The 25,242-nt window shown below is 36.4% G+C and overlaps 2 non-coding genes and 1 pseudogene across 2 annotated transcripts; all 3 read left to right on the forward strand.

The window, feature by feature from the left end:
• The first annotated feature begins 941 nt into the window (after window positions 1-941).
• On the forward strand, window positions 942-1,137 carry LOC123919293. The gene has a single exon (XR_006813199.1). It is a non-coding gene; the product is annotated as a U2 spliceosomal RNA (small nuclear RNA).
• Window positions 1,138-2,914: 1,777 nt separating this feature from the next.
• LOC123919095 lies at window positions 2,915-3,110 on the forward strand. The gene has a single exon (XR_006813025.1). It is a non-coding gene; the product is annotated as a U2 spliceosomal RNA (small nuclear RNA).
• A 13,822-nt stretch (window positions 3,111-16,932) lies between these two features.
• LOC123919140 lies at window positions 16,933-17,019 on the forward strand (annotated as a pseudogene).
• The last annotated feature ends 8,223 nt before the right edge of the window (window positions 17,020-25,242 follow it).

Below are 25,242 nucleotides of genomic sequence, written 5' to 3' on the forward strand. Positions count from 1 at the left end.
CGTTTTAACAAAAAAAAATGTTATCATGGGAGATGATGAAATATCTTATAAAAAAAATAGGATTTGAAATATGTAAGAATTACGGTTTTAAATCATAATGAAACCTTTTTTTGAATTTCTCTCACTCTTATGGTCTCTTTTTTAGTTAACTCACGGCTATCTTTCCCGTGAAAAATTGGAAACTATATTTAACGAATCCATGAAATAATTTAATAAAAAAGTGACTAGACAAGTTCTTGAGGGAAACATGGCAAAAATGCATACAAAATGAATAAACTAATCATATTACTTCTGTATTCTCATGAGTAACAATCCAGTTCTTTGGCAAATTATGTGCGTTGTCCTTCCATAATCTGTAGTTGGCCCAAATGCAGTCCTAAAAACAGCACTACACAGGTTTAACATTTTAATTTGGATCATATCTCAACCACTCAAACATTTATGGAAGAAGGACCACTCAAACCAAACTGCAAATTTACCAAGATTTAGAAGCCAGCTCATGAAAAACTTATAGTAATTACTGTTTACCGATGAAGTTGTTATTCATTGCATAATGACAATATTAAATAAAAAGATTTCCACTTTGATTTGTTAAAAAAATTCATAAGCTGTAACTGAAAATGATTTCACTTGAACTGAACTAGCAATGGAACAAAACTTGGTAGGTAGCATTTAAAAAAACATGCTTTCACTATAATTAACATATTTGTCAAGCATACTGAGTAGAAGACGAGCACTAGTATAGAAACACTATAAGCCATCAAGCTGATTATCAAAACAACTTTTGTTGTGAATATTTTTAAATACTGTTACATAAAAGTGTAGCTAAAAGAACACTAGTAGACAAGAAGTTATTGCATAAGAGTCCCACATCGCATAGTCAAAAGAGCAACAGAGCCCATGTCAAATATAAAACCCGTAGCAAGGATGTATTTCAACTCATACCTTTCTCGGCCTTTTGGCTAAGATCAAGTGTAGTATCTGTTCTTATCAGTTTAATATCTGATATGTGGGCCAATGGTCCACGCGATATTAAATTTATTTCTTGAGGGGGAGGGTCCACTAAACTAGCTTGCTATTGGGACTCTCATGTGTCGCTTTTGTGTTGCACTACTGCAATTGCCTGGCGCACCCCACCAATTCAACATCAAAAAATTTCTCTTATTTTATTTATGCGCCTAATATTCCTTCATTTAACCTTACATGTGTTTGAAAATACACAAGTTTGTAAGGGTCGGTAGTCATGTCTAGTAAATGAAAGAAAATTAAATTGCGGGGACGATTTTCATATTTATGAGCGTAAATGATTTTACATGAAAGGTTCAACTCATTACCAAAAATAAATACTCATTTCAATACTCATATATGACATAGAATTTCTCCGCAAAGAGAGTATAAGATATTATAGTCAATAAGATATTACTTTTAATTATAAATAAAGTTTATTGCGGAGGCTCATCTTCCCTAAATGGCACCCCAGTAGGAACCCACAAAAAATGATGGTTCAAGGGGCTAGGCTCACCAGGTGTTGTGGGCTGGAGGTGCAGCGGCCTGTAATCCCTCCACTGTTAGGAGTAGGAGGTGTTCGCTGCTCTGTGAAACCAGCCTCACGCTGTACCCTCCTTTCTAAGACCCACAAGACTCGTGCCTTCGCTCAAGTCCCATGGCTCAACTCTCAACTTGGGGCGGGCAGGCCAGCATGGTGCACAAACCAGTCCAACCTGTTAAGCCTAAGCCATGTTCCATCACCTTGTTGCCCCCACTCGGGTCACAAGCTGTCGCTACTCATCTCGGCGAACTTACTAGCATGTCAAGCCTTTATAAACACTTACTTGTGCCATATTCCAGCCAATGTGGGACTTAATGTATCCAAGATGGTGTAGTATTAAATTGGAACATGGTTTCTTAAATGTTGGTTCTCCCCAACTACTTTTGACATGTATTTTTTTAACAATCACTTTTGACATGTTATAACGTTTTAACAAAAAAAAATGTTATCATGGGAGATGATGAAATATCTTATAAAAAAAATAGGATTTGAAATATGTAAGAATTACGGTTTTAAATCATAATGAAACCTTTTTTGAATTTCTCTCACTCTTATGGTCTCTTTTTTAGTTAACTCACGACTATCTTTCCCGTGAAAAATTGGAAACTATATTTAACGAATCCATGAAATAATTTAATAAAAAAGTGACTAGACAAGTTCTTGAGGGAAACATGGCAAAAATGCATACAAAATGAATAAACTAATCATATTACTTCTGTATTCTCATGAGTAACAATCCAGTTCTTTGGCAAATTATGTGCGTTGTCCTTCCATAATCTGTAGTTGGCCCAAATGCAGTCCTAAAAACAGCACTACACAGGTTTAACATTTTAATTTGGATCATATCTCAACCACTCAAACATTTATGGAAGAAGGACCACTCAAACCAAACTGCAAATTTACCAAGATTTAGAAGCCAGCTCATGAAAAACTTATAGTAATTACTGTTTACCGATGAAGTTGTTATTCATTGCATAATGACAATATTAAATAAAAAGATTTCCACTTTGATTTGTTAAAAAAATTCATAAGCTGTAACTGAAAATGATTTCACTTGAACTGAACTAGCAATGGAACAAAACTTGGTAGGTAGCATTTAAAAAAACATGCTTTCACTATAATTAACATATTTGTCAAGCATACTGAGTAGAAGACGAGCACTAGTATAGAAACACTATAAGCCATCAAGCTGATTATCAAAACAACTTTTGTTGTGAATATTTTTAAATACTGTTACATAAAAGTGTAGCTAAAAGAACACTAGTAGACAAGAAGTTATTGCATAAGAGTCCCACATCGCATAGTCAAAAGAGCAACAGAGCCCATGTCAAATATAAAACCCGCAGCAAGGATGTATTTCAACTCATACCTTTCTCGGCCTTTTGGCTAAGATCAAGTGTAGTATCTGTTCTTATCAGTTTAATATCTGATATGTGGGCCAATGGTCCATGCGATATTAAATTTATTTCTTGAGGGGGAGGGTCCACTAAACTAGCTTGCTATTGGGACTCTCATGTGTCGCTTTTGTGTTGCACTACTGCAATTGCCTGGCGCACCCCACCAATTCAACATCAAAAAATTTCTCTTATTTTATTTATGCGCCTAATATTCCTTCATTTAACCTTACATGTGTTTGAAAATACACAAGTTTGTAAGGGTCGGTAGTCATGTCTAGTAAATGAAAGAAAATTAAATTGCGGGGACGATTTTCATATTTATGAGCGTAAATGATTTTACATGAAAGGTTCAACTCATTACCAAAAATAAATACTCATTTCAATACTCATATATGACATAGAATTTCTCCGCAAAGAGAGTATAAGATATTATAGTCAATAAGATATTACTTTTAATTATAAATAAAGTTTATTGCGGAGGCTCATCTTCCCTAAATGGCACCCCAGTAGGAACCCACAAAAAATGATGGTTCAAGGGGCTAGGCTCACCAGGTGTTGTGGGCTGGAGGTGCAGCGGCCTGTAATCCCTCCACTGTTAGGAGTAGGAGGTGTTCGCTGCTCTGTGAAACCAGCCTCACGCTGTACCCTCCTTTCTAAGACCCACAAGACTCGTGCCTTCGCTCAAGTCCCATGGCTCAACTCTCAACTTGGGGCGGGCAGGCCAGCATGGTGCACAAACCAGTCCAACCTGTTAAGCCTAAGCCATGTTCCATCACCTTGTTGCCCCCACTCGGGTCACAAGCTGTCGCTACTCATCTCGGCGAACTTACTAGCATGTCAAGCCTTTATAAACACTTACTTGTGCCATATTCCAGCCAATGTGGGACTTAATGTATCCAAGATGGTGTAGTATTAAATTGGAACATGGTTTCTTAAATGTTGGTTCTCCCCAACTACTTTTGACATGTATTTTTTTAACAATCACTTTTGACATGTTATAACGTTTTAACAAAAAAAAATGTTATCATGGGAGATGATGAAATATCTTATAAAAAAAATAGGATTTGAAATATGTAAGAATTACGGTTTTAAATCATAATGAAACCTTTTTTGAATTTCTCTCACTCTTATGGTCTCTTTTTTAGTTAACTCACGACTATCTTTCCCGTGAAAAATTGGAAACTATATTTAACGAATCCATGAAATAATTTAATAAAAAAGTGACTAGACAAGTTCTTGAGGGAAACATGGCAAAAATGCATACAAAATGAATAAACTAATCATATTACTTCTGTATTCTCATGAGTAACAATCCAGTTCTTTGGCAAATTATGTGCGTTGTCCTTCCATAATCTGTAGTTGGCCCAAATGCAGTCCTAAAAACAGCACTACACAGGTTTAACATTTTAATTTGGATCATATCTCAACCACTCAAACATTTATGGAAGAAGGACCACTCAAACCAAACTGCAAATTTACCAAGATTTAGAAGCCAGCTCATGAAAAACTTATAGTAATTACTGTTTACCGATGACGTTGTTATTCATTGCATAATGACAATATTAAATAAAAATATTTCCACTTTGATTTGTTAAAAAAATTCATAAGCTGTAATTGAAAATGATTTCACTTGAATTGAACTAGCAATGGAACAAAAAATGAGAACACTTGGTAGGTAGCATTTAAAAAAACATGCTTTCACTATAATTAAGATATTTGTCAAGCATACTTGTTGGAACAAAATTGATTTAAAAATGTTTGCCCCTAAATCTATTAAGGTTTTGATGATAACAAAGTATTAATAAACAATTGGAAGGACTAAAAATTAATTTAAGTGTGCAGGACTTAGATCCAATTAAGCTCTGATTAATGATCAGAAGATAAGGACTTCAGAAGTTTGTAAGCGATCAGAAGATTGTGAGACTCAGAAGTTGTACTCTTCAGACGATGAAGTCTTCAGAACTACTTAAGGGTCTTTAGAACTTCTTAAGGTCTTAGCTTCATAAAACTCTGATGATCTTCTTGAAGTTTGTAAAGATTCTCTTTTGCAAGTCAACTCTTCTACCAATGAAGAAAAGGACCTTTCAAGCCTGATCAGAACAGCTAATCTCTTTCTGTCTGTTCTCTTTTGAGAACGTGGGTCATCAGTTGTGTTAGCTGAATAAGGAAAGTCTTCTCTGCAGTAGTCAAAGTACCTGAAACTCTTACTTAGTTTTGGATACAACCAAACTGCATCAAGACAGGCTGCTTGAAGACAAAAGATTATCTACTTCAACGGTCATCTTTGCAACGACTCTTTTCTAGTTGTATATATACTAAAGGAATCAGTTGTAATTATAAAAATCAAGGATTATTAACACGCACGAACAAACTCTGAATTCCTCATACAAAGCTCTGAACCTCTGAACTGTGTTGTTGCACTTTTAGTTCAAATATTTAGTATTTGTTCTTCTAGGTTCTGACTAAGAGCTGTTGTATACTTTCCATTACTTTATTATATCTAGTACTTGAGGTAACTTAAGCTTGTGTGCTTGAGCAGTGTTGAGAAGTCTCTTGCTTGTGTGCTTGAGCAGTTGTAATCTTGTGTGATTATAGTGAAATCCCTTGGAAGTGCAAGGGGACTGGACTACTCTCGTTTTGTGAGAGGAACCAGTATAAATTGCTTGTGTGATCTCTCTCTCTCTTAACTTGTTTTATTGTGTTATTTATCCGCTGCTGTTGTAGTTAAGTTAAGAACTTGAAAAAGTTTTAAACTTGACTAAAACACAATTCAACCCCCCCTTCTTGTGTTTTCACACCTTCAATTGGTATCTAGAGCTCTGGTCTGTTACTTTCACTTAACAGTGAGACAGTAAAGATCTTGTGAGAACACTATGTCTGGAGGAGACGATAGTAGCACTAGAACAACCGGTGAAGCCGGTGATGCCAGTGGTGCTGGTGGTGGTCCTAGAAATGCTTTTGGTTTTGACTACTTAAGTAATGAATCACATGAACATAGTGGCAATAGGAAAGCTCCTATATTCAATGGTGATGCATCATTATTTGAGTGGTGGAAGGAAAGACTGTATAGCAATATTACTGCTATTGATCATGAGTTGTGGGATTTGGTTGAGCTGGGAGTAACTTTTGAAAACTTAAATGAACATGGAAGATTGTCCATTGAGCATAGAAAGTTACTCACACCAGCTAACTTAAAAACCTACACTAAGCATCATAGAGTAAAGGACATTGTTGTTGGTGCTATTAGACATGAAGATTATGTCAGAATAGAGAACAAGTCTACTGCTAAATCTATCTTTGATTCTATGTGTGCTACCTATGATGGTAATGAAAAGGTTCAAGAGGCTAAGGCTAGTCTCTTGATAAGGCAATATGAACTATTCACTATGCAACAAGATGAAAACATTGAGACTATGTTTACAAGGTTTCAAATCCTTGTATCTGGTCTTAAAGCTCTTAAGAGAAGTTATTCCACCTATGACCATGTTCAGAAGATTCTGAGGAGTCTTCCTATTGCTTGGAGACCTAAGGTCACTGCAATAGAAGAAGCTCAAAATCTCAAGACTCTGAGTCTTGAGGCTCTGATAAGCAATCTCAGAAGCCATGAGATGGTTCTGAATGCTGATTCAGAAGCTAAGAAGAAGTCCAAGTCTGTGGCTTTACAGTCAACTAGGACTCCTTCTAAAGCTCTTAAGACTCAGCTTCTTGACATTGAAGAGGAATCTTCTGCAGATGGTCAAGAGGAGGAAATGGGTGAAGATGAGTTTGCTTTATTCACCAAGTTTCAGCAATGGAACAGATTTAACAAAAGAAACTTCAGAGGTAACAGCTCCAGAAATTTTGTCAGCAAAAAGGATGATCAGAAGAACTGCTTCAACTGTAAGAAGCCAGGACACTTTATTGCTGACTGTCCAGAAATGTCTGCCAAAGACAAAAACAAAAGATACAGCTCAAAGAAGCAACAATTCAAGAGCAAATTGAAAAAGAGTTTGATGGCTACTTTTGAAGAGCTATCATCTGAGGAAGAAGTTGAGGAAGAAGAAGAGGCAAATCTAGCCCTAATGGCTTCAACTGACTCAGATGCAGACTCAGAGGATGAATCAGAATCAGATTCAGAAGTAACAGATGAGGTATTTTCTGACTGTTCTAAATCTCAACTTATAACTACACTTAACAAGGTCATTGAGAAACATCTCAGAGTGTTAAGTAAACAAAAAGTTTTACAAGAAAAGCTTAACACTCTGACTGAACAAGCAGAACATTTTCAAGGTCTGTATCAAGAAACTCTGAATAGAGTAAATGACTTTGAAAAGGGTTGTGCTGTTTGTCACAAACCTATTGATGAGCAGGAAATAGCTCTTCAACAGTTTGTGCATCTCAACCTTGGGAAGAGCAAAGCTGCTAATAGAATTTATAATGTTTTGAGACATAGAGGAGAAGGACTTGGCTATGAATATGGTAGAACATATTCAAAGCTAAAGACCTTTGCCAAAAAGGTTGGAAAATCTTGGGTTTATTATGTTGTTCCACCAAGTAAAGAGGGAAAGAATCCTGGTATTGTTGAAAATGACAATGATGATCTGAGTGATTTAGAAGCTGACAGCTCAGAGGAACCAAGTGCCTCAGGATCTAGAAAGAAAAGTTCAGAAGATAGAAGTTGTTCAGAACCTGAGAACATTAGTTCAGATGTTCTGAAAGCTTCAACATTTGAGACTTCAAATTCTGGATCCAAAGGAACTTCAGTACCTGAAGCTAGTCAATCTAAAAGATCAGAAGTTTTTAAAAGAAAAAATTCAAACTCCAAATCTCAGATGAAGTACAGGACTCAGATTATTTATGATTCTAGAGTCAGTAGATATAATCAATCAGAACATGGGATTGGTGATAAATACAAACCCTGGAATCATAAACAATCCAAATCCTGGAATAATAACAGATTTCAAACAAAGAAAAGGTTTCAAAAAGGTTATTATTCCAAACCAAGATCTTTCTCTAACACTAGACAACATAGTAAGCAATTGTGGACTAACAAGCGTGGACCCAGAAGATGGGTACCAAAAGCTGAAATAATGTATCATTCAGATTTACCAACTAGGAAAGGATATGTCCTACCTAGAGTATGGAAACAAGTCCTATGCAAAGGAAGAAGGGCTTATGTCCTAGACAAATGGCTGACAAGTTCTCAAGTTAACAATCAGAACTTGAAAAATGAAGAGGAAGAATACTGGGATGACTTTATCATTAACTGTGATGAAGAGTTCTACCGCAATGATTAAAGTTGTTTCTCATACAGCCTGCCACTCAAAGAAGTATCATGAATCACTCATGGTATCTGGATAGTGGATGTTCAAGGCATATGACTGGTGACAAACAACTATTTTCTAAGCTGACTATGAAAGAAGGAGGATCTGTTGGCTTTGGAGGTAATCAAAAAGGAAAGATAATAGGTACAGGTACAGTAGGTAATTCTTCCCTATCTATTAATGATGTTTGGTTAGTAGATGGACTCAAACATAACTTATTGAGCATAAGTCAATTTTGCGACAATGGTTATGTAGTTGTCTTTAATAAGGAATCATGTACTGTGTCTAAACAATCTGATAACTCCATTATATTCAAAGGTCTGAGAAAGAACAATGTTTATAAAATTAATCTTTCTGATTTGAATGAACAAAAAGTGATGTGTCTTTTGACCTTGAGTGAAGAAAAATGGATCTGGCATAAGAGGTTAGGCCATGCTAACTGGAGGTTAATCTCTAAGCTTAGCAAGCTTGACCTTGTCAGAGGTTTACCAAAAATCAAATATCACTCAAACACACTTTGTGGTTCTTGTCAAAAAGGAAAAATTACAAAATCTTCTTTTAAACCTAACAACATTGTTTCTACCTCAAGACCATTGGAACTTCTTCACATTGATCTTTTTGGGCCAGTTCACACTGCCTCTATCAATGGAAAGAAGTATGGATTAGTGATTGTCAATGACTACAGTAGATGGACTTGGGTAAAATTCCTAAGAACAAAAGATGAAGCTTATGATGAGTTTAGCATCTTCTGCAAACAGATTCAAAATGAAAAAGGCTACACTATTTTAAAAGTTAGAAGTGATCATGGTGGAGAATTTGAAAATGAACCTTTTGAAAACTTTTGTGAAAAATATGGCATCTTGCATGAATTTTCTTCTCCTAGAACTCCTCAACAAAATGGGGTTGTAGAAAGGAAGAATAGAACTCTGCAAGAAATGGCCAGAACCATGATGCATGAAACTAATGTAGCAAAATTTTTATGGGCAGAAGCTGTAAACACAGCATGTTATGTTCAAAATAGAATCTATATCAGATCTAAATTGAACAAAACTGCTTATGAACTGTTCAAAGGAAGAAAGCCTGACATTTCTTATTTTCATCAGTTTGGATGTACTTGTTACATCTTAAACAACAAAGTCCATCTAAAGAAATTTGATGCTAGAGGTTATAAGGGTATCTTTATAGGATATTCTGAACGCTCAAAAGCATACAGACTGTATATTTCTGAAACACACACTGTGGAAGAAACTATGCATGTCAAATTTGATGACAAAGAGCCTGACCAAGTGTCAGAGCTTGTGGAAGGTTTGTCTAGATTTCAGGTATCAGAGGATCAGTATTCAGATATTCCAAACTACTCAGAACATCCATTCTCTGAAGAACCTCTGAACATAACAGTTCCTACAGACTCTGAACAACAAAGAACTGAAGCAACTTCTGAACCTGCTGATGATGAGTCTGAAGATGATGAGCCCCCAAGAAATACTTTTAAATACAAATCATCACATCCAGAGGAACTGATCTTAGGCAACAAAGATAGTCCAATGAAGACAAGATCTCAACTGAGAAATGAGGAATCTTTAGTTGGTCTTATCTCAATGATGGAACCTTCAAAGATTGATGAAGCTCTAAAAGATGATGCTTGGATTGTAGCAATGCAAGAAGAGCTGAATCAATTTCAAAGGAATGATGTATGGACTCTAGTGCCCAAACCTTCACACAAGAACATTATTGGAACAAAATGGGTATTCAGAAACAAGCTGAATGAGCAAGGTGAAGTGGTAAGAAACAAGGCTAGATTGGTCGCACAAGGTTATAGTCAGCAAGAGGGGATTGACTATACTGAAACCTTTGCACCAGTTGCTAGACTTGAAGCAATCAGGTTACTTCTATCTTATAATGTTAATCATGGAATAACTTTGTATCAGATGGATGTTAAGAGTGCCTTCTTAAATGGTTTTATTTCTGAAGAAGTGTATGTTAAGCAACCTCCTGGTTTTGAAGATGTCTCAAACCCAGAACATGTTTTCAAATTGAAAAAATCACTGTATGGTCTTAAACAAGCTCCAAGAGCTTGGTATGATAGACTCAGTAATTTCCTTCTTGAAAAGGGTTTTGAGAAAGGGAAGGTTGACTGCACACTCTTTAGAAAAACAACCAAAGAAGACATTTTAATCATTCAAATTTATGTTGATGATATTATATTTGGTTCAACTAATGCTTCCTTGTGCAAGAATTTTTCTAAGATAATGCAGGATGAATTTGAAATGAGCATGATGGGAGAATTGAAATTCTTTCTGGGAATTCAAATCAATCAGAAGAAGGAAGGAACTTATGTTCATCAATCAAAATATACCAAGGAACTTCTGAAGAAATTCAACCTAGATGACTGCAAGATAATGAACACTCCTATGCATTCAACTACCAACATGAGCAAGTCAGAAGATGAAGGAAAAGTAGATCAAAAGGTCTACAGAGGTATGATTGGTTCCTTACTCTATCTGACAGCCTCTAGGCCAGATATTTTATTCAGTGTTTGCTTATGTGCAAGATTCCAATCAGATCCTAGAGAATCTCATCTTACTGCTGTAAAGAGAATCTTTAGGTATCTGAAAGGAACAACTAATCTTGGACTTCTCTATAAGAAATCCAATGATTATGTGCTAAATGGATTCTGTGATGCTGACTATGCTGGAGATAAAATTGAAAGAAAATCCACAAGTGGCAATTGTCAATTTGTTGGTGAAAACCTTATCTCTTGGGCTAGTAAGAGACAAACTACTATAGCTTTGTCTACAGCAGAAGTAGAATACATTTCAGCAGCTAAGTGTTGCACACAACTACTCTGGCTAAAATATCAGTTAGAAGATTATCAGGTAAGCAGTCACAATATTCCTTTATATTGTGATAATACTGCAGCCATTCATTTATCTAAAAATCCTATCCTACACTCTAGAGCCAAACATATTGAAATCAAACACCATTTTATCAGAGATTATGTTCAGAGAGGCATTATAGATATTAAGTTTGTTGATACTGAAAATCAATGGGCTGACATATTTACTAAAGCCTTACCTGTTGAAAGATTTGATTTTATAAAGAAACATCTGAACATGTTTTCAATCTCTGAATGAAAAATTTTTTTTGGCAATTAAAGTGTAAGAGGTTATGTATATCAGAACTTATGATTCAGAACATCTGAAACACAAGCTCTGAAGTACTTAACTCTGATAGAGAATTTTAAATATCTCAGAGGCTCTGAACTATTTAAGTGGGAAACGTTTAGTATTCGCTGCTGAACAGTTGTCCATTAAAATAGCAGTTACCGAGTAAATTTCTGCACGTGGTCTACGTGTGTCAGGTAGTGGGTGGTTAATGATGATTTTTGGTATTCAACTTTCTGTCAATTAGCGTAACTTCCCAAATTTGCTATTTTCGTGTTAACTGTGTGCATTTAAATAAAACTTACACAATACACTTGCACACTTCTCACTTTCACAACCTACACTTTCTTTTCTCTCTAAACCTTCAACAAAATTTTCTTTCTCTCTCATTAGTTCCTACCCTTACCTAAACTCCATCATGGCCGGTTCTTCGTCTTCTTCAACAACAAAGATTCCTCCGTTCATGTTTAGAAATCTTCAAATCGTTGGGAACGAAATGGAGTTTCCAGAATCTGAGCTCATCTTTCTTTCTGAGAAGATGATAGACTTTGATAGTTTGAAGGCAAATGGGTTCGATGTGAAACAGTACTTCTCCACTCAAGGTTGGGATAAGTACTTCAACATGCTTAATGGTCCTATTTACCCAGATCTCTTGAAGAAATTCTGGATGAAAGCTAAGGTTTTTGATAAGGCTGAAGCTAAGCAGGAAGAACTTGCTGCTATTGAAAGAAATCCTAGTTTAAAAGGTAAATCTAGGAAAGAAATGGGCTTACTGGAATTCACTGGAAAACAGATTAGGTCAAATATCTGTGGTATGAATCTGGCTTTCTCTCCTATTCATTTCAACGCTTTGCTTGGCTTGGATAACTCTGGGATAGAGTTAGATGTTTTTGAGAAGGACACAAGGTACAAAGATGATCTTCTGGCTCTGATATGTACAGATCTGAAACTGAAGGGTAAAGTCAAGGGTTTGACTGATGTCTGCAGAGTGCTATTCAAGATCATACTAGCTGCTATCAGTCCAAGAGTTGGTGGTACTGATACAATCTCCTGGACTCATCGTCACTTGATCTTCTTCCTTCTGAAAGGAATGAAAGTGAATCTAGGAGAATATTTCTTTGAGAGGATCTGTGAAGCAATCTTCTCAAGCAAATCTCAGAGGAAAACAGCCATAGCTTATCCAAGATTACTCTCAGACCTTCTTTATCAAGGTCATGTTGTTCAGAATCTGAAGAAATTCCATCCAGAACTTGTGGAAAAGAAGTTCACTCCTGAGATTCTGAATGCAAGTTTTCTAACCAAGATGCGCATCATCTCATCAAAGTTGGTTCAACCTTCACAAGAATTTACAGCCAGTCTTGAAGATCGTCTGTATGTAGATGGTTATCCAGTAATCTCTGAAATGGATGCTGAGCACATCATCCAAGATTATCTGGAAGTTCTTAGAAAAGAAGGGTATACTGTTGATAGGAGTATGGTCCCTCCAGCTCCTGTAAACATGTATAATCCTAAGAGGAAACCTAAGAGGAAAGCTGAACAAGAAAAACCAGATCTTCTGGCTCAGAAGAAGGTTAAGGTAGAAGAAGCTATTGCTGAGCAAAGAACAAAAAGGAAACATGAAGATTTGTCTGGAAAAGCTGCTGCAACTTCATCAAAGAAGCCTATTGTTGTTGATGATGAATAAGAAAGTGAAGATAGTGACTCTTCTGAATCTCAGTCTGATTCAGAAACTGAGTCTGATGAAGAAACTCTGAGTACTAGGATGCATCAGAAACAAGTTCCTGATCCCAAAGGTAAGTCTCCTAAGTACATCTTTAATGAAGCTGAAATTGGAATAGGGTTTACCAAACCACTTAGAACTATTCTTCCCAACATTTCACCTTCTGATAACCCTCTTTCTGAACTAGAAAAACACCTGAGCCCTGACCCCCTCAATAATCAGCCTCTTACTCATGAAACCCACAAATCTTCCTCACCTCCAAAACCAAAATCACCTCTACCTCAACCTCAACCACAAAAACAATCACCTGACATTCCACCATCTGAACCTCAACCAGATATTCCAACTGCTGAACAACCCTCTGAACCAACCCCTGAACACAAATCTCCTGAACCATCACCTGAACACATTTATCCTGAATCAACATCTGACATCTCTTCCTCTGAATCAACTCCTGAACCCAATCCTAATCCACGCATTCATACTTGTGCCCCTAACCCTTCAGAAGCAGAAGTTGTTATCATTGACAACCCTGCTAATGACCCAACAAAACTCTCTACCATTCCCAATATCTCACCCTCATCCTCTGACCCTTTTGGTAACCTCTCCAATCAGCTGTATGATGATTTACTTAGGTTATCCCATATTCAGGACAAGTTTTTGGTGTGTCCCTCTGATGTGGATATGGAGGTGTCACTAATCAAGGCTAGAATCTGCAAAGCTCTGGATGCAATGGGTGATGAGATCAAGACTGTGATTGGACAACGGGATTTGGATATGGTACATCTACTGAAGGACAGCTTAACAAGAGCTAGTTTGAAACGACTAACTGGGTTTAACCATGAAGAGCATGAGCGTGCTAAGCTTGCTGCTATTGCTGCTACTGCAAGGCATATGTCTGCTTTTAAGGAATGCTGGGTGGATTCCAAGCTTTTCAAGAGCCTTGAGGATCAAAGGATTGAGAATGAACGTCTAGCTGAAGCTGCTGCAAGACTTGCTGAAGAAATCCCTGAGATGAACCAAGAGGATGCTCCAGATGCTGATATTCTGATGATTGATTATCCAGAGGAAGGTGAACCCTCCTCTGATAAAGGCAAGGCACCTTTGGTTGCAGATCAAGCACCTGTGGTTGTAGATCAGCTGCAGATTTTTCAAGAAGCTCTGAGGGAACAACAAGAAGGTTTGGAAAGGCAAAGGGCAGCTCACCTCAATCTGGAATCCAAAGTGGATGGCCTAGTTTCCAACGTGGGGTCTCTGAATGACAAATTTGACCAGCTCTTAGCCTTTCTCAAGAAACCTTAGGATTCTTTGCACTTTATGTCTTTCATGATATTTATCTTCTGAACCTGATATTCATATTTTCTTTACTTTATTTTTATATTGTCTGAACAATTTTTATTTTGGATTTTAACTTAGTTATGTGGTTTGTTATTTTTATGTGCTAATTTTCTTTGATAAACAAGAACATAAGAACACAAGATGAATTTAAAAGAAAACTTTATTAATGATCTAACAATGTTGAGTACATTGGTAAAAAGAAAAAGACAACCTAATCCTAGTCAGATGGATAATACTCAGAAGAAATCTCAGATTTCTCCTCAGCATCCTCTGATGAAATTTCTATGGGATCTGGGTTCTGCTCTTCTTCTTCTTCTTCTTCTTCTTCTTGTTCTTCTTCTGGAACATAGCCAGCCAAGAACTCAACATAGTCAGCATCATCTTCATTTTCTTCAGCTTCAGAATCTGATGAGATGATTATAATCTCAGCATCTTGTGGTTTCTTGTCGTCTTCTTTATCTTTCTCATCTTTTTCGCGTTTTTCTTCTTCCTTCTTTCTCCGAAACTCTGCAATACGTGAACTAAACCTTCTCATTCTTTCTTGATCTTTCTTGATATACTCGTTCACCTTTTATAAACCTTTTAGCGCGTTGTTTTTTGTTTTTGAAATAAATTCACCTTTGTAACAACCACTCTTCTTCTTTCACTGTCTTGGTTATCTAAATTTTTTTTACTTTTTGATAATGACAAAAGGGGGAGTAGTTACGCATTAATTGATAAGTGATAAGTTTCAAAGCTGAAACCACGCTCACGCTTTTATCTTTTAAGTTGTTTTACGTATTTCAATGTGGAGACTAAGTTAGTTGAAACTGAAATAAATTTCATAAGTAAGGATAAGTTAAGAGTGCAATTTTAACTTAGCCTTATGAGACTTAGGGGGAGAGCTTGCAAACCTCTCACTCTGAAGAAAGATATGAAATTTATTTTATTCCAAATTATCTTAATCTTATACTAAATTAAAATATCATGGATAAAACTTAAAGCTTAGGCTTTAAGGAGTATCAATCTTAGGGGGAGCTTGCAAACCTCACAAACCTAAGAGAAACATGATAAGTTAATTTAACAACAATTGTCAATTAATACTTATGTTTGTCATCATCAAAAAGGGGGAGATTGTTGGAACAAAATTGATTTAAAAATGTTTGCCCCTAAATCTATTAAGGTTTTGATGATAACAAAGTATTAATAAACAATTGGAAGGACTAAAAATTTAATTTAAGTGTGCAGGACTTAGATCCAATTAAGCTCTGATTAATGATCAGAAGATAAGGACTTCAGAAGTTTGTAAGCGATCAGAAGATTGTGAGACTCAGAAGTTGTACTCTTCAGACGATGAAGTCTTCAGAACTACTTAAGGGTCTTCAGAACTTCTTAAGGTCTTAGCTTCATCAAACTCTGATGATCTTCTTGAAGTTTGTAAAGATTCTCTTTTGCAAGTCAACTCTTCTACCAATGAAGAAAAGGACCTTTCAAGCCTGATCAGAACAGCTAATCTCTTTCTGTCTGTTCTCTTTTGAGAACGTGGGTCATCAGTTGTGTTAGCTGAATAAGGAAAGTCTTCTCTGCAGTAGTCAAAGTACCTGAAACTCTTACTTAGTTTTGGATACAACCAAACTGCATCAAGACAGGCTGCTTGAAAACAAAAGATTATCTACTTCAACGGTCATCTTTGCAACGACTCTTTTCTAGTTGTATATATACTAAAGGAATCAGTTGTAATTATAAAAATCAAGGATTATTAACACGCACGAACAAACTCTGAATTCCTCATACAAAGCTCTGAACCTCTGAACTGTGTTGTTGCACTTTTAGTTCAAATATTTAGTATTTGTTCTTCTAGGTTCTGACTAAGAGCTGTTGTATACTTTCCATTACTTTATTATATCTAGTACTTGAGGTAACTTAAGCTTGTGTGCTTAAGTGTGAAGTCTTAAGCTTGTGTGCTTGAGCAGTGTTGAGAAGTCTCTTGCTTGTGTGCTTGAGCAGTTGTAATCTTGTGTGATTATAGTGAAATCCCTTGGAAGTGCAAGGGGACTGGACTACTCTCGTTTTGTGAGAGGAACCAGTATAAATTGCTTGTGTGATCTCTCTCTCTCTCTCTTAACTTGTTTTATTGTGTTATTTATCCGCTGCTGTTGTAGTTAAGTTAAGAACTTGAAAAAGTTTTAAACTTGACTAAAACACAATTCAACCCCCCCCCCCCCCCCCCCCCCTTCTTGTGTTTTCACACCTTCAATACTGACTAGAAGACGAGCACTAGTATAGAAACACTATAAGCCATCAAGCTGATTATCAAAACAACTTTTGTTGTGAATATTTTTAAATACTGTTACATAAAAGTGTAGCTAACAGAACACTAGTACACAAGAAGTTATAGCATAAGAGTCCCACATCGCATAGTCGAAAGAACAACAGAGCCCATGTCAAATATAAAACCCACAGCAAGGATGTATTTCAACTCATACCTTTCTCGGCCTTTTGGCTAAGATCAAGTGTAGTATCTGTAACGACCCAAATTTATTATTCACTATTTAAGTGTTTAATTATTTGGTGACGTGGTTTTTGAGTAAGATAGTAACTTTAAGTTATTTATCGAGAGTTTTAGTTAACGCGCGAGTTAGTGAGAGTTAACGCGAGTTGGGCCAAGTTAGTGGGTTTGAGGCCCAATGGGCCTTGTCTCATGAGGGGGTGCGCTATATGAAGCCCATTGAGAGAGAAAGAGTTCATTTTTCATGTTCTTGTGAAAGAAGAGAGAAGGGAGAGCAAGAGGAGAGCTAGGGCAAGAGCTTGGAGGAGAGATTCGAGGAGCAATCTTCGTGAGTTCGTCGATCTAAGGTAAGAGAGTAGATTTCATATTCGTGGGTGACTCGAGGAAGGGGAGAATGTCGATTTCTCCTCACCCGAACTTCCTCCACCCCATTTTCGTTTTAGATTAGAACGGATTTTCTTGATGAAAATCGTTCCTAAGGTTCTTGATATGTTTAACATGCTTGTAACATGATTAATGAACGGAAATAATGGTTAAAACGAGTTTTCTAATGGATTAAACTCAAGAACTTTGTGTTCTTGAGAGTTTTGATGAAAAAGTGTCAATCTTTACTTTTTCGATGTTTCTGAGGTAGATCTGAGAAATGGACCGTCCTTTTGTGTTTATCTATGTTTGTTATGTGTGAATACAAACTAATTTGGGATTTATAACATGAAAACTGGGATTTTGGGTGATTTTGAGTGGAAAATCATTTTCTGAAACTCAAGAACAGATGTTCTTCTGGTGTGGTTCGCTACCTGCTCGCTACAGCGAACACGCTCGCTAACAGCTCGCCAGTTGAGGTGTTGGCTCTGTTTCCGTTCGCTACCTGCTCGCTATAGCGAACATGTTCGCCAGTTGCTCGCTACCTGCTCGCTAATTGGATTTTGGCTCTGTGTCTGTTCGCTAACTGCTCGCTATAGCGAACAACTCTGTGACAGGATTATTTTGCTGATGTTTTGTTAGTGGAATTATGCACTTATAACATGTAATTGAGGTATCCTAACATGCAATTAGGTGTTTATAACCATGATTAATTGTATTGTGATGATAGTTGTTGATTATGTCTGTGGAATATAATTGTTGTTGATTGTGTTGATGATGTTTGTTAAAATGTCAAAGAAGTATATTAAGGTATAGTGTTATCTTAATAAAGAAGTAATGTTGGATAGTGTTCCACATTAGTAAATGAAGAGCTTAATGCTATTGATTGTGAGTGAATTCATGAAATACATACATGCATTCATGAATATATGTGATATTGGATATTCCAATAAAGAAGGATATCGGATTATATTTATCCGATAAAGAAGGATATTAGAGGTGAGATACTCTAATAAAGAAGATGGTACCACATGCATTAGAGGTGTCTAGAGGACATAGCATGAATGTGAAGCATTAGATTGCATTAGGGATTATGTGTGCATTTTATGATAAATAATGTTTGACACGTACTTGGTAAATGTTGATTGTTAATCCGTATGTGAGGAGCAGAGTCCGTCATGACTATAAAATGAACAACGCAGGGTCCGTCATGACCATAATCTGAACAATGTATTTGTGGTGTTAGATTACATTAGGAACTTTATGTATATCCCTATTTGTAATTGAGTTATGTGATAATTGTTGATGTTTTGGTATTGTCCGAGACGACGTGAAACTATATGTTTGGTGTATTTTGTGGATGATTGATTATGTGATAAATGAAGTATATGCATGATATATGAATATGCATGAATGATGGTGATGTATATGTATAATGTATGATTATGCATGTTTTATGAAGAAGTGTTTAAGTACCCTTTACTTACACTTGTATATTTTGAGTATGTTATCTAACTCTCTTTTATGTGTTATGTGCTGGACCGTTGGGGGTCTAGATTTTACAGGATTTTGTGGTATTCGATGTCGAGTCGTCGGTGAAGCTCCGCTCTGATTGTGACACGGGAAAGGGTTTTATATTGTATATAAAGTCTATTGTCTAGGTTGTTTTGTATAATCAATAAATACATTATTTGATTCAAAGATTTGTATAAACACTATTTTTACTAATTAACTACATTAGTATTATTTTGGTAGAGGAGTGTAATACTCGAACCGATATTCAATAAATTAAATGTGATTTCCGTTGCGTATTTTGAAAAAGATTTTTACTAAGGTAGAAATATATAAATAATGGGTTTGGGTGTTACAATTGGTATCAGAGCCCCGTTGTCTTCGGACTGTGTGGGTTATGTGTCGATCAGAGCAGGTCTGTGCAGTCAGACCAAGTGAGTATTGTGTGTCAGTCGTGTTTGTCTAACAATTTTGTTGTGTTTGTTTTGTGAAATCATTCATGTTGTTCGTTTAGGGACTATGAGTGATGTGAATTGGATTAGATTATCCATTCTTCTTGTGAGTAGATGTGTGAGTATTATACTTCTATGTTTATAATAGTTGTATATGCTTAGTGTTTAACCTTTGTGTAGTTTAAACTTGGTTGGTTGACGCTTATTTGCTAATTGTTGACGATCCAGCATGATATAAAACTGCATGTGACGATCCGGCATGATATAAAACTGCATGTGGTAATGATTTGAAATAATTTTAAAAACTAATATTATTTCTTGAAGATGTTGGTGAAAATATAGAGTTATTTTCTTTTAGGTGAGTGAAAATTAATTTTCAAAATGGTGAGAAGAGTAGGATATTAATGTGTCCTGGTATGTGTTTGTTATATGTTTGTTTATAACATGTGCTAGATGATTACTAGGCATTTGAATTGCTATGCGTTTTATGAGTAAAAACATGAAGATCTCATAATCCTATGTTGTAATTGTGATGCATGATTCTAATTGTGCTTTCAAGTCTATAATGATGTTATATGCTTGATGTTTTGGATTTTGTGGATTAGTGAGTCGAGAAAACGAGAGTTTAGTGAGCGTAATTTCAAAACCGTAGCAGAGCACCCAGATTTTTGGATGTGCTCGCTAGGCGAAGAATGAACCTCGCTGAGTCTCGCTAAGTCTTGCTAAGTCCTGTGAATGTTTTTGACTTGTCTCGCTGGGAGCTCGCTAGCTTTTGCTAAGAGAGGGAGCCAGACAAGAAATTTATTTTGTTGATGTCTTGTTCTGAGTTGATTGAATGTGAGTATGAATTATTGCTATGCAATGTTCATTTTTCTTGTGTTGTTTTGATTTCCTAACTTTGAGAAGTGATGGAAGTATAGGTTACTTGAATGCTTGCATGAATTTGTGTTAGTGTTTAGGTATCGTGGGTTAGGTTTTGTCCCTTGTATGCGACATGCGTGTAAACGATGTCGATACTAGTTTCTTCTTAGGAAGAATATGTTTAGAGACGATAGAACAGTTAGGTGTGAGCACCAGAAGTTCTAGTGGAAGAGTAGGAGTGGGTTTGAGATAAGTGGGGGAGAAGGTTATATCCCTCCGAGATGTTTCGAACGTGAGAAGATGAGATGAGTAGAGATGTTCTTGAAGCGGAATATTCAGGAATTGGCGACGTTGTTCGAAGTGGAATGAATGGGAACAACAAGTTGTGAGAAACTACTAGAAGGGAAGTTGTCAGACCAAGTGTTTCGCCGTGGGGCGTTAGTGAGATTGGTTAAGTCAGATGAAGAGTATTCAGAATGGTTGGAGATTGTGTCTTGCACTAAAAGTTTGAAGGCATCATTTTTGTGGGCCAAGGTTGAAGTACCTGTTTGATCGGAAGGAGTCGAATATGAGGAAGAGGAAGTGATTATGATTCTTGAGAGGTGATGATATTGAAGTAAGTTGTCATCAAAGTGGATAGGATGTTGTAGCAGATGTTTGAGTAAGAAGCTTTACGTGAGTCGTGCATATGGTAGTAGGTTGAATTGGTTGAACAATTTGGAGTTCTAAGTCTAGTGTGTGAAGTAATTTTCATAAGAGATGTGAAGATTAGTGAACCGTTGGTGTTAATTAATCGAGGAAATTAAAGGAAGTAGGTTTTAAAATAGATGAGAATGGAATTGAGAAATATCATAATAGGATTGGTATGCTTGTTGAATCGTTGGAAGGAAGGATTGTATGAATGATCGAGTTTATTCGAAGATGGAAGTAGGATAACGATTCAAAGGATTTTGTGAGAGGCTTGTCGAAGAGTGATTGGATTTGGATAATGACAGGGCAATTTGTGTCGAAGTTGAATGAGATCCTAGAAGTGGAGATGAAGCTAAATGAGAGGTATCATTTTTGAATGATGAAGAATAAGAAAGTTAGCCGTTGGAGAACGTGTTGAGAATGAGTAGTATGAGGTCATGTTGGAAGTGACTTGTGTTAGGTGAGAATTTGCGAAAAGGATTATCGCACATGTGAGTAGATGTCGTGTTTTAGCACATATAGTAAGGAGTTGAAGGCGATGTCTAAGGTAAGTGTCGGAGAGCATTTAGTAGTGCCCACAAGATAAGAGTGAGTAAGTATTTGCTAAGGAATTTGGATTCATGGAATGGAAGAGTCGGTAGAGACTAGTTTTGTTAGATGCATCGTGGATGTTGATGTAGTATGGTCACAATCGGTGACAATGAAGTAAAAGATTTTAAATTGTTTCATCATGGATGATGGGACGGTAGTGATTTGGTGAATAAGAATTCGATGAGTGAATAAACGGAGAAGAGTGTGCTTGTTGCAATGCAAGATGATGGGGAACATGGATAGGTGGAGCGTGAGCGAACTGAAGATGTCGTTTGGAATCAACGAGATAGAAGTTATGATTGTTTGGAGAACCAATTTTAGGCGGTAGCCTAATTTTGAAGTAGCAAATTGCTAAGGGATTAAGGAGAAGTGGTATTGGAAAATGTTTGCGTTAAGGAATGCAAATATTGGTTGAGAGATTACTTGGGAACAGAGTAGTCGTATTGGATTCGACTCAATGTGAGAAAGGAATTTGACGGTTAGAGACGGTAGTTTTTAGCATTTGTCAATGAAGTTTGAGAATGTTGGTCATCAAGTGATCGTTGGAATTGAATTATCGAGTGATAAGTTGGAATAAGATTCGAATATGAATAAGTGGTGTAGCACAGTTATGTGATTCATGAGGGAATCGGAGAATTATGGAGTTGTGGAAGTATTCCACGGAAGTATCTTTCGGAGAGTTCGATTGGTTGTACCTATTTTGGGGGTAACGTTGTGAGGTCGTAGAGTGTGAGTCTATGGATGTTTCGTGCGAAGTTGACGTTTTAGCGGTTTGATAAGAATGGTTTGTGCCGATATCATGATTGTTGAATATTTATCGACAAATTGAGGAACTGGCCGTCCTTGATCTCTTGTTGATAAATGGACAAAAATTGTGTTGGATGGGATAAACTAATTTTGTCAAACTTAGTAATGTGTAGTGTTTTGAACGTTTCGTTGGAGGGTCGGATACAGGAGTTATCCGGAGTTGTTTAGACGCGTAATTTTCGAGGGCGAAAATCTTTTTAAGTAGGGGAGAGTTGTAACGACCCAAATTTATTATTCACTATTTAAGTGTTTAATTATTTGGTGACGTGGTTTTTGAGTAAGATAGTAACTTTAAGTTATTTATCGAGAGTTTTAGTTAACGCGCGAGTTAGTGAGAGTTAACGCGAGTTGGGCCAAGTTAGTGGGTTTGAGGCCCAATGGGCCTTGTCTCATGAGGGGGTGCGCTATATGAAGCCCATTGAGAGAGAAAGAGTTCATTTTTCATGTTCTTGTGAAAGAAGAGAGAAGGGAGAGCAAGAGGAGAGCTAGGGCAAGAGCTTGGAGGAGAGATTCGAGGAGCAATCTTCGTGAGTTCGTCGATCTAAGGTAAGAGAGTAGATTTCATATTCGTGGGTGACTCGAGGAAGGGGAGAATGTCGATTTCTCCTCACCCGAACTTCCTCCACCCCATTTTCGTTTTAGATTAGAACGGATTTTCTTGATGAAAATCGTTCCTAAGGTTCTTGATATGTTTAACATGCTTGTAACATGATTAATGAACGGAAATAATGGTTAAAACGAGTTTTCTAATGGATTAAACTCAAGAACTTTGTGTTCTTGAGAGTTTTGATGAAAAAGTGTCAATCTTTACTTTTTCGATGTTTCTGAGGTAGATCTGAGAAATGGACCGTCCTTTTGTGTTTATCTATGTTTGTTATGTGTGAATACAAACTAATTTGGGATTTATAACATGAAAACTGGGATTTTGGGTGATTTTGAGTGGAAAATCATTTTCTGAAACTCAAGAACAGATGTTCTTCTGGTGTGGTTCGCTACCTGCTCGCTACAGCGAACACGCTCGCTAACAGCTCGCCAGTTGAGGTGTTGGCTCTGTTTCCGTTCGCTACCTGCTCGCTATAGCGAACATGTTCGCCAGTTGCTCGCTACCTGCTCGCTAATTGGATTTTGGCTCTGTGTCTGTTCGCTAACTGCTCGCTATAGCGAACAGCTCTGTGACAGGATTATTTTGCTGATGTTTTGTTAGTGGAATTATGCACTTATAACATGTAATTGAGGTATCCTAACATGCAATTAGGTGTTTATAACCATGATTAATTGTATTGTGATGATAGTTGTTGATTATGTCTGTGGAATATAATTGTTGTTGATTGTGTTGATGATGTTTGTTAAAATGTCAAAGAAGTATATTAAGGTATAGTGTTATCTTAATAAAGAAGTAATGTTGGATAGTGTTCCACATTAGTAAATGAAGAGCTTACTGCTATTGATTGTGAGTGAATTCATGAAATACATACATGCATTCATGAATATATGTGATATTGGATATTCCAATAAAGAAGGATATCGGATTATATTTATCCGATAAAGAAGGATATTAGAGGTGAGATACTCTAATAAAGAAGATGGTACCACATGCATTAGAGGTGTCTAGAGGACATAGCATGAATGTGAAGCATTAGATTGCATTAGGGATTATGTGTGCATTTTATGATAAATAATGTTTGACACGTACTTGGTAAATGTTGATTGTTAATCCGTATGTGAGGAGCAGAGTCCGTCATGACTATAAAATGAACAACGCAGGGTCCGTCATGACCATAATCTGAACAATGTATTTGTGGTGTTAGATTACATTAGGAACTTTATGTATATCCCTATTTGTAATTGAGTTATGTGATAATTGTTGATGTTTTGGTATTGTCCGAGACGACGTGAAACTATATGTTTGGTGTATTTTGTGGATGATTGATTATGTGATAAATGAAGTATATGCATGATATATGAATATGCATGAATGATGGTGATGTATATGTATAATGTATGATTATGCATGTTTTATGAAGAAGTGTTTAAGTACCCTTTACTTACACTTGTATATTTTGAGTATGTTATCTAACTCTCTTTTATGTGTTATGTGCTGGACCGTTGGGGGTCTAGATTTTACAGGATTTTGTGGTATTCGATGTCGAGTCGTCGGTGAAGCTCCGCTCTGATTGTGACACGGGAAAGGGTTTTATATTGTATATAAAGTCTATTGTCTAGGTTGTTTTGTATAATCAATAAATACATTATTTGATTCAAAGATTTGTATAAACACTATTTTTACTAATTAACTACATTAGTATTATTTTGGTAGAGGAGTGTAATACTCGAACCGATATTCAATAAATTAAATGTGATTTCCGTTGCGTATTTTGAAAAAGATTTTTACTAAGGTAGAAATATATAAATAATGGGTTTGGGTGTTACAATTGGTATCAGAGCCCCGTTGTCTTCGGACTGTGTGGGTTATGTGTCGATCAGAGCAGGTCTGTGCAGTCAGACCAAGTGAGTATTGTGTGTCAGTCGTGTTTGTCTAACAATTTTGTTGTGTTTGTTTTGTGAAATCATTCATGTTGTTCGTTTAGGGACTATGAGTGATGTGAATTGGATTAGATTATCCATTCTTCTTGTGAGTAGATGTGTGAGTATTATACTTCTATGTTTATAATAGTTGTATATGCTTAGTGTTTAACCTTTGTGTAGTTTAAACTTGGTTGGTTGACGCTTATTTGCTAATTGTTGACGATCCATCATGATATAAAACTGCATGTGACGATCCGACATGATATAAAACTGCATGTGGTAATGATTTGAAATAATTTTAAAAACTAATATTATTTCTTGAAGATGTTGGTGAAAATATAGAGTTATTTTCTTTTAGGTGAGTGAAAATTAATTTTCAAAATGGTGAGAAGAGTAGGATATTAATGTGTCCTGGTATGTGTTTGTTATATGTTTGTTTATAACATGTGCTAGATGATTACTAGGCATTTGAATTGCTATG

This window comes from Trifolium pratense, linkage group LG3 (genome assembly GCF_020283565.1).
Source record: "Trifolium pratense cultivar HEN17-A07 linkage group LG3, ARS_RC_1.1, whole genome shotgun sequence".
NCBI lineage: Eukaryota > Viridiplantae > Streptophyta > Magnoliopsida > Fabales > Fabaceae > Trifolium > Trifolium pratense.